This window comes from Colobus angolensis, unplaced genomic scaffold (genome assembly GCF_000951035.1).
Source record: "Colobus angolensis palliatus isolate OR3802 unplaced genomic scaffold, Cang.pa_1.0 Scaffold86, whole genome shotgun sequence".
In the NCBI taxonomy this organism is placed as follows: domain Eukaryota; kingdom Metazoa; phylum Chordata; class Mammalia; order Primates; family Cercopithecidae; genus Colobus; species Colobus angolensis.
The window spans coordinates 781716-795591 of NW_012122487.1; the positions used below are offsets into that span (position 1 = coordinate 781716).

The window sequence follows — 13876 nt, forward strand, 5'->3', positions numbered from 1 at the left end:
TGCTCTTGGAGGACACTGTGTTAAGTGAAATAAGATAGGAACAGAAATTTCCTACTAACACCGCATGTTCTCACTCACATACAGAAACTAAAAAAAGCTGATCTCATAGAAGTAAAAAATAGAACAGAGGATACTAGAAGCTAAGAAAAGTAGGGGGAAGGGAGGGATAGGGAGAGAATTGTTAAAGGATACAAAATTATAGCTAGATAGAAAGAATAAGTTCTGGTGTTCCACACCACTACAGGATGACTGGGTATGCTATTTACCCTGATCTGGTCACTATACATTATACATATCAAAGCACCACTATATACCCTATGAATTTTGTACAGTAATTTTTTTTATTTTTAAAAAAATAAAAATAACTTTGAGCAAAGCATCAGAACCCTTAAAAGAGGATATATCTTGTGTTTCTTTTTGAGCAACCTCTACCCACCTACCCATCACCCTTGCCATTATCAATCCAATCTACCTCCAAGTTAGTTTGGTTGAGGTAAGTGGCTATTTCCTCTTTTTTTTAAGCCAATACATTTTATGTGCATTGTTTTGATCTTTAAAACATTAGTGACTATGTGTTATGAAGTGAAAAAGTATTATAACATGAAAAGAGAGCTGCTGTTTTTATTGTCTCAGCCCAGTTTTATTTTGTAAATTTGTATGTATATAGCGTAGTTGTTAAAATCGTTACTCTAAGGTTAGACTGCTTAAGTTCAAATCCCAGCCAATTACCAGCTGTGCAACTTCTTTATACTTCTGTCTCTTCATATGTAACATGGGGAAAATAGCAACCACCTTATAAGATTGTTATAAGGATTACATGAGTTACCAGTAATACATGTAAAATGCCTAGACAGCATCTGGCACTAGGTAAGCATTATGTGTTCCCTATGGTGATGATAATGATGATGACGATGGTGATGGTGATGATGATGATGATGATAACGATGGATATAATGATGATGGAGATGATAATGGTGACAACACAGGAAAATACACCAGAAAGACATATGCCAATATGTTGTGACTTCTTAATATTTTGAAACAAGGTTATTTTTATAATAAAAAAATTAGTAGAGAGATATAGGTTCCAATCCTGTTTCTGCCACTGCTTTTATCTATAGGCTTGGGCAAATCACTTTTCATCTTTCTGTGTTTCAATTTCCTAACCTGTAAAAGGAGAAAGAAAAGGTAGAAGTGCTTACAACAGTAACAGTAATACCATATGATCCTAGAGCCCTTGACATTTTACAAAGCACTTACTTATGCAGTAGCTCATTAGGGAACACACATTAGTATCTCCCATGCTCTCAGCCTCATGTAAAAATCATTTAACCTGATTTGCAAAAACAGCTGACCAGTGTGCTGCAAAACATAAATCTTGACTCTGACCCTAGCCTCCATGTAGCAGAAAGCTTCAAAGGCCTCAATAGCTTATGCATCCCACAATGTTCAACGTGCTGTCTGTAAGATACTGGGAAGAATGAGACAAGGAAAGAATAAAATGAAGGCAATCATATTTATGAAACATCTATAATATAGATCATTATAGTATATACAATCTTTATAACTCATTGAATCTTCACAACAACCTAAGTGGAAGATTTATTTCCCATATTTCAGAGATAGCTTTCTCATAAAGGTTTAATATCAATGCCCAGGATCACATAGCTACTAACTTCAAACAAGGATTTATATGAAAGTCTAGCTGAACCCAAGCCCAAGTTCATGCTAAAGTTCTATGCCACCTCACTGAGATTTGAGAGTCACTGGCTTTGGGATGTTGGTTATTGTTTTAACTTTACTGCTAAGCCTCAAGCCCACTGAAGAACTCTGCTAGATAACCGGTACCAAGAATGTAATGCAGTAAGGGAAATTATTTTACTACAAACAACTAGCCTATAGATGGCGACAGCTTTCAATCATTTCGGACCCAGACTGGCACTCATCATGAAAGTTTTAATCCAAAAATATCACGTATGTCAAATGCGCCCTGAAATAGCCAGACCTCCCAAGTCTGTCAGGTAGTGACTGAGACAGCTATTGAGCAATGATAATTCTTCCATACCTACAGTACGGTAGAGAACAAACACTTCTGAAGGATGGTCATTGTTCCATATAACAAATATTGGCAGTGAATAAGCTCATGACCCTTTTTTTTCTTCCTTGTTCTTCCTCATTTCTCTTTCACCAACCCACTTCTTTGCTCACCTAACTTGATGAATTATAGCCCCGAGGGCACTTGAGAGTGAAGTCAGCATAATATACATTGCTAAAAAGTTCCGAATCAGTCAAATGGAACTTGACTGCCTCTTAAAAGGAAGTAGCATAAAAAGGAAAGAGCAATGAATTTACTGTGTTTGCCTAACTCCATTAAGTTGGAATGCCTGGCCTTAAATAAGAAAAATCATAATTACCTGTTAAGATATATCTGTGTTATCTTCATGTCATCTTAATGAATGCTTACTAGATGCCAGGCACAGTGTACTATATATTATTGCACTTGGGTCTCACAATAATCCTATAAGACAGGCACAGTTATTATACCCATATTGAATGAGGAAACTGAGGCACAAAATTTTACATAACTTTCCTAATGTCACAGAGAAAAAACAAATGAAAAATGATAGCATAATGATTAATACTCCAGCAGCCTGACTCCAGTGCCCACCTTTTCTTAAAGCAAGATCCTGATTGCCTAAGGACAATGGTCAGATAGGCAGGTATGCACCCCTAAATAAGAACTTTTTTCTTTAATCATTTTCATAATATCTCCCCATCCATTTAATAATCCTATATTCAGCAGTTCGTGTGATGAAAATGGACAAAAGGATTAGAGTATGCTAAAAAGCAAAGGCCACAGTGATCGTACATGTGAATTTCAGCAGCAGTCACCCACCTGTTGGATCACAGACTATACTTGCATTGGAATTGCCCTGAGCTAACTTATGGTGAATCTATTTAAGGGATTAAGTTTTATTCTTCTTATTACTGGTGCTCCAAGTCTAGACCATGAGACATATAGCTGTTAAAAAGGAAAGGGAAAGGGAAAACCATCAGCCTATGGAACAACTGTCACTGATTTGTTGCAGAAAATAAAGTTCATAAACCTTTTAACTCCACAGAGGTTCTTATCTTTCCATAAAGTTACCCTTCCCAAAGCCAAAGACTGAGAAGGAATGACGACAGGAAAACAGGTTCCTTGTTGTCTCAAGTGGCTTATTGACATCTTTGAGATTTTTCAGACTAAGTGACACCCATTTAGCTGGCTATGCCCTTCATAGCAATAATTTTCTTTGGGTACTTTCTCCCTGTTGAGAAGGAGTGAAGTGGGGTGGGGCAGGGAACATACCATAATATGAGTCTCTCTCTCTCTCTTTCTCTCTCTCTCTCTCCCCCTCTCCCCATTTTCACTTTTAGTGCATGTAACATAAGAGTAAGCCTATTCACACAGCTAATTGAAGGTGACTATGTGGTGCAACTAAAAGGCAATGTGGAGAGAATGGCTCATGACAAGGGAGCTAGCAGAGTCCCATCCTGGGCAATTCTCTGGTTTGTTAGAAACATCTGCCAAGAAGGCATGTGATCATCTGAAGAGAGCACAGTCCTAGGAGTCAGAAAGTCAGGATCCAAGTGCTACCCATCCTGCAGTTTTAGGCAAGCTCCTTCCCCTGTTGAGACTCCAATTGCCTCACTGTTACAAGACGTAAAATCTCATTAGATTGGCAGGAGGAACTAATGAAATCACACACAGGCAGATACATTCTGTAAACTCCAGAGGCCTGTGCCAAATGCTGGCTGTGAGTTTATTTTTCAAAGGTTTGAACTTGCCTCTCACTCTAACCGGGACCTTGTCCTTGATCCTTGAACCTCTTCCCAGGCCCATGAGAGGCAAAAACCTGATATTGCCTTGGGTGTGACCCCAGTCAGTCTGGCTAATAAACATTCCTTCCTGTTTCTCCACAGTGACAAAGGAGGAGGGCAGCAAGGTCCCAGGAGAGTGGCAGGGGCCACACCAAGCGAGGACCTCAGCAGGGGATAGCAAGAGTTTGCTCAAGCTGAGTCAGCCCCCTGTTTTTTTCCTATTTAAATGATTCACTTGCTAAGGCAAACCAGTCTGAGATGCATGAACTCTCCTCTGCCTCTCCCATGAGCTTCCAAATGAGTTGCTGCTTTTTGTTTTTGTTTTTCCTATTTTCCTTCTCTTTCCTTGGAAACATGATTTCAGGGTTTTCAATTTCAGGTTAAGATTCCCCCCACCCACCCTTCATTTAAGTGCCCTGGGAGGAGGGGTTGTCGTATCAAAGAAACACTGTGCTGATATTCTTAACTTTGAATTTATTTAAATGGCCATGTTAAATAGTTGTTTATATTCCTTACACTTCCTTATTGATTTTGCACTCAAGTAGGTTAAATTAAAAATAAACAAAATTTCATAGTATATAATACACTGAGAAGTCTGAGCTCTTTAGAAATTAAGCTCTAAATATGTGAATTTTCTATATCTTAAAAGGTTTATTATAGTAAACACCCAAGACTTTTCCAAGTCTTTTGAATGGGAATTTCTTCTGCATGTATAAGATGCATAATACTTTTCTTCATAATAAAATATAGCCTTTTGTTCATTATTAGAAGTCATTCCCCTTACATTCTTTTAACACTCCCAGCTTCCATTGATCTTCCTCCCATATTTATGTGAGGTCAAGTTTAGTTGAGGCCTTTCTTCCATGTTCTGCTTAATCTTCATGTACATCTGTAGTCATAATATTCTTTTTAGCCAAGTTATTCAGGAAGAATGGTTTTACTGTTTGGTTACATCTGGACAGTTATGACATTTCCCAGTTTAAAACTCCCCAGTAACATCTCACTGTCATTAGAATAGTAACCAAATGTCCTTCCATGACCTATAGGACCTTTTCTGGCCTCAGCACTGCCTATTTCTCCAACCAGTCTCCCTTTCATCCACTGTGGTCCCACATTGGCTTTGTCTCCGTCCCTCCAATGGGCCAAGTTGTCTCAAGTTCTCTGTACTTGCCATTGCTACTTCCCTCATTTTCATCTGACTATCTCTTTCTCCTCATTTAGGTCTCAGGTCAAATGTCACCTCCTCAGAGAGGCTATCCCTGTCTCCCACTTCAAGCAGGCTATATCTTCCTTTCTGCTTGATTTACATCCCAGTAGTTATAGCACTATCTGAATACTTTTATTTGTTTTCTTATTTACTAGTTTGTATATACATTCATTCTCTGTCGGATCTGTTATGCATTGTGAGGGAAAGGCTTTATCTGTTAATTAATGTATCATGGTTTCCAGAACAGCTGTGGCACATAGGACCATGCAGTAAATACTAGTTGAAGAAATAAACCCTGGCTCATCTCTGTACCTACTCAAACTTATATCCATTTGATATACTCCCCCATATCATGTGGAGTCCAGACTGCCTTGTGTCTCATCATACATTGGGTAATCTAGTCCAAATTATCAATTATAAAAGTATCCTCAGATGGTTATCAAAACAGTAAGAAGCTGATCATGTCCAATATCGTTTGATCCAATTTTGGAAAGAGACAAAGAAGCTAAGAGAATGTTGAGCACACACTCTGATTTATTGGGCAGTTCTTTTCAAACTTTTCCAAGACATAACTAATAGCTGAAAACAGTAAAGAATCATACTTAGCCAAAGGGATTTGAACAGGAGCATAAAGTGGTCCCAAGGGCTAAGTATCTTTGAGTTCTCATGATTCATTTATAAAATTCAGATGAATTTTTCATCCTAATTCATTACATATCTCGGTTTTATTTAATATAAAAGAAAATTTCCCCAAATTATGACAGATAAAATAAGTCCTCTGACATAATATGCCCTGTTTACCCCCAGAAAACCACCAATAATCCCCAAGTCCATGTGATCCAAGCTGATAATCATGTAGAAATGATTCTGGAAGAACCTTAATGGGAGCACAAGTCCCACCCACATCTTGCTGGCCCATGTACTTGTTCCCATCTTCACCCAAGAGAGGAAACACTCTGGAACTAGGGCAGCATAAGTGAAGCAGAGTGAAAAGGAATGTGAAGTTTTGAGAAGAAAGAAAAGGCTAAAGTGTTTCTCTTTCTGCATTGCTTTTTTCAGGTTTCTCTTTGGAATCACTTCCCTGCTGTCTTTCTTTCCATGTACTTGGTGATGTAAAAGGTTTAAGTCTCCCTCACTCCTGAGAGGGGAGACCCCAGAGTGATCGTATATCCCCGTTTTCTCAGAACCATTCTAGTTTATGCATGCATCCTGGCATAAATGTTAGTACCCTGTTTTCATTTGTACAAAATATGCTCTTTAAGGGACACCTTCCTCACTCTTGCCTTCTTGAAAGAATAAGTAGAACCAAACTAAAGAGGTCATGCACAATATGATGTAAATCTTCTTCAGCCTACCTTTAAGCCACCAAGGAAGAGTAGTCCTTTTGACTCAGACACAAAAGCATTTGGAGTCCAAATATTGGTACATACTAATGAAGTTTCCTTTGTCTGATATATCTCTACAGTTGGGCATCTATAATCACCATTTGGTGCACATCGAAGATTGGGGGTTCAGGATTCAGGACATCTTGCAAATATTACAATAACGTTTCTAAGGAAAAGACAGAAGGGGCAACGAGGATGGTAAGGTAGAATTTGGTTAATTGAAAACCATTGTGCTATTAGTTAAAGTATTTTAAAATAAAGTATGATAAATGGAAGTATTTAGTCAGTAATGCAGCATAAATTTAATTGATTAGCTCTTTCAATGACATGGCTCTTGAAGGCAGGAAAGAAAAGACCATTATCTCATGAATTCACACACAAAAACTTGTTTACTCTGATAGTAATTATGACAACTATTGCAAGAATAATAATGGACTGATGGTCTTAGCCGGTGCCTCTGAAATTCATCACCAAGTTTTTTCTGAGTCCATGCTTTCTGTGGCTGCTCCCAGCCAATTACTAAGCACAGCAGATGTACTAAAGAAAGTTCGTTCCTGAAAGATGCAGTACTCTTCTGGCGGGCAGCTTTGCCTTAAATACTCCCAATCAGCTTTGTCAAAACTTTCTTAAAATTGAAATCTTAAGGGTTTTCTTCTTTGCCTTCCTTTCCTTTCTCCTTCATGGGGATGAGTCTTACATAGTAACCAGACAGTCTGCCCAGGCTCCTCTAGGTACCTCTCCATTTTCTCCCACAAGGTTTTTCTCAACGAATCTCTTGCACATCTAATTTCATCTTAGCATCTTTCTCTCAGAGGACCTGAACTAACATAGTGATTCAAGTAGAGATAAATTTAAGGGACAGGAAGAATCAGGACTTTTAATGTATTTAGGATTATTTGATCCAAGACCAAGAGGGAGAGTCACAGGTGATTGTAAGAGAAGTTTGACCAGGTATAAGAGGGAACTTTCTGAGAATAACTAGGTCATGACAGAAGTGGTTGTGACAGTGGGAGAGGAGGTTGGAGTAATCAAGGTCTGAAGTTGTTCATTTGCATACTTGATGCTACATAAGTTCCAAAGGCCAATTAGAGAATCTGAAAAGGTTCCATTGTTTTTGGTAACATGTAGCATTCAGCTGATATTTGTGTTTGGATCCTTTTAAAATGACTCAATGTATTTTTATTTGGACTCTATATATAGAGTCCTTTTAAGAGAATTCTATAAATTTTTATTTGGCCCTAGTGGCATGTGGCTTGCAATTTTTACATTTGTGATTACAAGGTCTTGCATAATTAGAAAAAGTAAAACAGAAAGTTGACTATTAGTATCAGATATTGAAATTTTCAGCCAATAGGAACACATTTATTATAAAAGCGATAACTTACATTTTTATATTCCTTCACCATCTTCAAGTGTGTAGAGCTTTGTATCCCCAATGAGATACAGTAATGTTTGTATAACTGAGTTACACATTGTTTGACATGCTATTACATTTGATCTTACATCTACGTTAAGATCCTGTGAGGCAAGCAGGGTAAAGAGCATTAAAACTCACTTTCGTGAATAATGAAACTGAGGCTTAGGAGAGTTAGCAAATATATGCTAGAGTCCAACCAAGAAACCAGGCTGTAGCAGGCAGAATTTCTAGGAATGACCCCCAAGATTTTATACCCTAGTCTCTGCAGTGTGCAAATGTGATGAGACATCATTCACTCCTGTGATCGACTATGTTATATAGCATAGTTAACCTTTAAGTAAAAGATTATCCAGATGGATGTAATCTGATCCCATAAACTCTTAAAAACCTCTTCTGCTGGTGGCAGAAGAGGAAAGAAGTTACAGAGCTGTGACCGAAAAGGAAGTCAGAGATTTTCAAAGAATGAGAAGGATTTGATAGGCCGTTGCTGGCCTGAAGATGGAGAGGATCATATGGAAGGCTTGGTAAGGAAATAAATTATGCCAGCAGCCTGAGAGTTTAAAAGGGACACAAGCTCCAGCTTGGGAGAACTGCAGCTCCCATTGATACTTTGATTTCGACTTGTGAGATTCTTAGCAGAGAACCCAGCCGAGCCACACGATGCCTAGATGTCTGACCCACAGGAATTGCGAGAAAATAAATGGGCGTGATTTTAAGCCTCTAAGTTTGTGGTGACTTGTTATAATGCAATAGAAAACTAATACATCAGTTTTCTCACTTCGTCACTATTTTTATCACATCATCCCTCCTCTTAACCAAACAGCAAGCAGTAAACTGAAGCACAGTACCAACCTTCTAGTTTTGCTGATGTGACTTTGTCTAGAATTTTAGCTTTCTTAACATGATTTATTTTAGGTCTTACCTCATTTTCTTTTGTTCTGAACCTGTGGACTTTTACTCATTTTTTTGAGAAGACAAGGCTCTCATTTTCTCACATTGATTACTTTTTGGAAAATATTTCAGGTAAATTATACATAGTTCAAGAAGAAAGTATTATAAGATTAATTTTTGCTATAATAGTTTGGAAACACTTTAGAACTCTCTTTATAATGTACTAAAAATGTCATGGGGATTATTGGAGATATATAGTGAAGAATTACTGTTTTATCTGCCTATTCTACTACCTTCTATAAATTGCACTCCCTTTGAGAATGCTTTTCTCAGTCAAGTCAAGTGATTCCAAGAAAATATCCATGTTTTTATATAGTACCATCAGCCACACATAATAGTGTATTGGTCCAGAGATGGGCAATATCTCCAATCTGAGACAATCAGACTTTCCCTAGGTAATTTTTAACTTTTCACCAGAAAAACCATAAGCTAATCTCTCATCAGTGGTGGATGTTGTAGGATGTAGAACCCAAGAAGTGCTAGCAGCAATGTTTTTCTCCCTTGCCATGTGTGAGAAGCCAATCTACAGTAGAAGAGAAGAAAGTCAAGCCAGGGAGAAAAGCCGGAGCAAGAGTTGGACAGAGATCCCCCACAGTGGCTGAACCCCTTGTTTTGGTTGTTCTAGAGTCCAGCTCTATGCTTGTCCTTCAAAATGGTTTGATTGTTCAGTCCTTTCTGGAATTCCATTAACCAGTATGTTTCTTCTCTTACCTTAGTAGTTCAAGATGAGTTTCAGCCACTTACAATCAACAGAGATATGACTCATACAACAGAAAAATTTTACTTTGTTTTCCTTTGAAAATACTTACTGTGGTGGGAAAAACCTCTAGCCAAGAAACTCATCCAAGTTTCTCCAGGACACTTGTGATTCAGCCGGACTTCCATTTTTATTCCTTTCATGTCAAAATCAGAGCTTTAACACTAACCGCCATAGTTACTGGGTTGTTTTTGCTCACTGCCACACCAAACACTCCTTCCAAAATGGTTTGTTCATATAAACACTTTTAACTTTTTAATGCTATCTTGATTATAGCAGCCCATAATTTGTCAGTGTCACATCATAAACATTTACTGGGAGCTTGTCTCACTTATCTTGTTATCTACTTCTGAATTTTTTTAATTGGCACTGAAATCAAATGCATTTATAAGTGTTAGGTATTGTGAAAGAGATTTGGTAGGCTAAAGAGAGAGAGAAAAAAATGTATTTCACTGTAAAAACTTGTCTTTCTATTTCTACTCATATTCCTAAAGGAAAAATGTTACATCAAATATATATGGATAATGTGAAATTCATAGTTTTTACATTTTGACATCTGATCACTTGTGAGAAAGAGATAATAGTGCCAAGTATGAACTCATTCTCTTGTAATTAGCTAATACTTCACAAATAGAATCATAATATGTGCTTTGGGTGATTTTTTTAAAATGGAAGGCATTAGTCAGACTGAGCTTTGTTGAATCCCTGCTCTTTAGGAAGTTATTTTAAATTCTCCAGACCTTCCTTTTTAAAATAAGGATTCATAGAGTATTGTGGTTAAAGATGAAAACTATGGTAACAGACTGCTGAATTCAGACTTTGGCTTCACCACCAACTCACTCTGACATTAAACAAGTTGCTTGTTGACTCTGGGCCTCAGTTTCCTAGCGCATCTTAAGGCATAAAGTCAAATAGACAGATAGATACATGCATATACATGTCAGGTATGTACAAGAATGTTCAAGGCCACATTGTTCATAACAGCAAAAAAATAAAATAAATAAAATGGGAACAACCCGAATATCCAACAATGGTAGAATAAATTGTAGCAAAGTCATCTAATGGAATATTATTCAGCAATAGCAATGAATAAACTATAGCTACACACATCAATACTGATGAATCTCAAAATAAAATGTTAATAAATTAATCAAATCTTAGAAAATTCATACTATAGAATTGCATTTACATCAAATTTAAAAACAAGTATAACTAAGCCATGTATTATCTAGGGATACATACATAGATGGCAAAGCTAAAGAAAACAAGTTAATGTTTAGCTCAAAATTTGGATAGTGATCACTTTCAAGAGTAGGAGCGGGAAGAGATTGGAGAGGGAATACACGGCATCTAAAGACAGGTAAAATTGTATTTTTTTAAAATGAGAGAGGTGTATAGGGTTTTTGAATTTTAATTCTTTTATAAACCCTAGATACATGGTTTATGCACTTACACAGGATGATTTCAAGACACAAAAAATAATCATAGTAACTACAACATTTTGAGAAAACTAAACAAGATCCTACATGTTTAGTGACAGTGTGTAGCATATACTAAGCTCTCACTAAAAGATGGGATCCATAGTGATGATGTTATGACATGCAGATATTTATACCACTTGCAAGAAGAAAATACCAAAAAGTAGTGTATCTTCATCTGTGTACACTGTTGTATTCCAAGACTTCTGGGAATCTATGTTAAATGTACAGTCCTATTAGAAATGTCAAGTTAATGGTTTTCAGACTTTACTCATCCAAGTGATAGTATCAGAAGAGATACCTAGATTTTCAATCACAGCTAAGAATTCTACCTGGTTAAATAACAGACACCCAGTGGATGTTCATACTGACAAATATGAGATGTTTAGTTGCCTGATATCAGAGAATTCAGTTCAGCCTTTAAGGAAAAATATGATCAACTAGTAACTATATCTCAGAAGAGAGTAATAGTGGATTAAGTATCTACTTCAAGCTATCATAACTAGGGTCTAGTCATAAAATAATAGAATTGTAAAATTAGTAAATCACCTTAACCATTACCTCACACAATTGCTTATTTACAGCTGAAGAATCTAACATTCAGGGAAGTCAATTGACTTCCAGTTAACAGTGAGTCTGTTGCAGTGTCAAGACTAGAATACAAGTTAGGATGGAAGCTGCAGAAAGGATCCTACTGTTGGTATTTATCAGACCAAATAGGAGGAAAGATAGGAGGTCATTGGGAGTAGAAGGGAAAATGAGTATGATTAGGCATGGAAAATCTTGCACCAGCTCCCTTCAAAGGGACCATACCAATTGAAATCCACTAAAGGTACCCTACAATACAAGCCTGATAAATCACTATTTGGGTAATACTTTTGAATGATTTCATTTAAGGCCAAATTCCTGGAAAAAAAAGACAGACACAGCTAATACTAAATGACATACAACATCTCATATGTAATTTCAGAGAACTCAGCCTCAATCATACTGATACCTCCATCACCAGCATCTAATACATTTGATGGGCATACAATAAAATACTTGCTCTTACTTACTCTGCTCTTGAACCATGTTTCTCCCTAGCCAGTCACCAATGTAAGGCAGAGTTGGTCATTATTCCTTCAATAAGTACACACAGGAGACCTATTAGGGTTAAAAGCTCTGTACTAGGCACTAGGAATTTGACGAAAAGTGTTTAAACAAACTCTATAACTCTACCCAATCAGGGGAGACGGCTATTTATTCCAAAGAAAAAATAGACCAACAAGAAGTAACTCTGTACAGATGAATCCCCTCAACCCTTATGTGGCAAGGACAATTAAATAAAAGCTCGTAAAGAACCTTTGCTTGCTTCAGGACCTTATCAGCTTGAGCCAGCTGATAGCGAAAGTGGGTATTATGGCTGAACTCTTGAACCAGGAAAGGACCAGTCCAAAGTTTCTGTCAGGTGACATAACCTGCAAAAGCACTTTCATTCCTTGGCTTATCTTTATGACTGAAGAATGATTGCCTCTTATTTGCTGTAATGCTTAGAAAATATTAAATTGCTGAAGGTGTCCCAAGAGAATTTTTCTTCTAGGGGAAAAAAAAATTTCATAAATTCAAGGTTAAATAAAGGAAGACAGCTTAGGCTATCAAACTATGTTTTCATCTTTCAGTTTTGGGGGTTTTCTTTTGTTTTGGTTTTGGTTTGGTCTGATGTTCAATGGTTTGGTAGCCTTTGTAACAAGCAAAACAGCTTTTGAACAAAAACTAAACCCTTGCCTAACATTTATATTCTAATCTGTTGTTGCTCTGTGGGTTTGTAGTAGTCCAAAACAAGGAAGTATGACCTCATCAGTTATTCACTCATTGCTATTTACCAATTTATGAGTTTCATTGGAAATGGACAATTAAATATAATCCATTTGGGAGATTTTGTGTTGTGAAACTGCTCAAATTTGTTTCTTTGTAAATGAAAAGGCTGAGTTGTACACCAAGTAATTTTTCTAAAGGAATAATTCAGTGTGCAAAGCCAAGTTTAAGCCTCCCTATTTGTTAAGCAGAGCTACGTTTGAGATCCTCGAGTAAGACTGTGACCAAACTGTATGATTTTGCACTGGTGTAGCCTAAGTACCTTATAACTTAAATACTGGCACAGCTGAAGACAGAGTCGTAACCATTTATTGTGTATGGCCATACCACCTTGAATGTGCCCGATCTCATCAATAACTATTTATTGAATGACCAAGCAATGTGCATAGACAAGTGTTCAAACCATTAGAGTAATACTCCCTTCTCAACTGATTTATTGTCAGAAATACTGAGTTAAATGGAGTACCCAGTCTACCTAAAAGAAAACAATCAAGAGACATAAGCTGTTCAATCAAATGCCAATCTCTGGAGCCCACTGGGAGAAGCACTGACTTATTCAAAATGGAGCATCAGGATACAGTAAAGTTACTTTTCAGAGATTAATTCTATTATAAAGAAAACAGAGTAAGAGAGATAGAAGGCCCAAACAAATATATAACAAAAAATACATCTATCAGACAAAGTCACGGCAACTTCTTTTTAATCTCAGAAATTATTTCAGTTTCAGAAAACATAGTCAGAAAAACTAGGATTTGGGGTTGTATGTTGGGTTCTTCATTTTGGTTAACTTTCCCATTGATGGCTGGTTTGTTTCTTAGACCTTGACCCAACAATTCATTGAAGTTCTTTATCTGAGATGTAGAATGCCTTACCTAATATATTCCTCCTCTGTCCTTCTAAGCACATATTGTCCCTCCACAGGAAGTTCACCTAAAACTAAGTAATACAGTCAACAAGTACCTC

At 37.0% G+C, this 13876-nt stretch overlaps 1 long non-coding RNA gene across 2 annotated transcripts in view; it reads right to left on the reverse strand.

Annotated features, from left to right (window-relative positions):
- Window positions 1-1018: 1018 nt before the first annotated feature.
- Window positions 1019-13876, reverse strand: part of LOC105503432 — a 124425-nt gene continuing 111567 nt past the window's right edge. The window contains exons 1-3 of one of the 2 annotated variants that reach the window (XR_001000477.1): window positions 2897-3019; window positions 1261-1471; window positions 1019-1167 (exon numbers count right to left, since the gene is read on the reverse strand). This is a non-coding gene — a long non-coding RNA (uncharacterized LOC105503432). Of the gene's footprint in view, window positions 1168-1260; window positions 1472-2896; window positions 3020-13876 lie in introns of those variants that run through there. The other variant, XR_001000476.1, reaches the window with a different exon arrangement.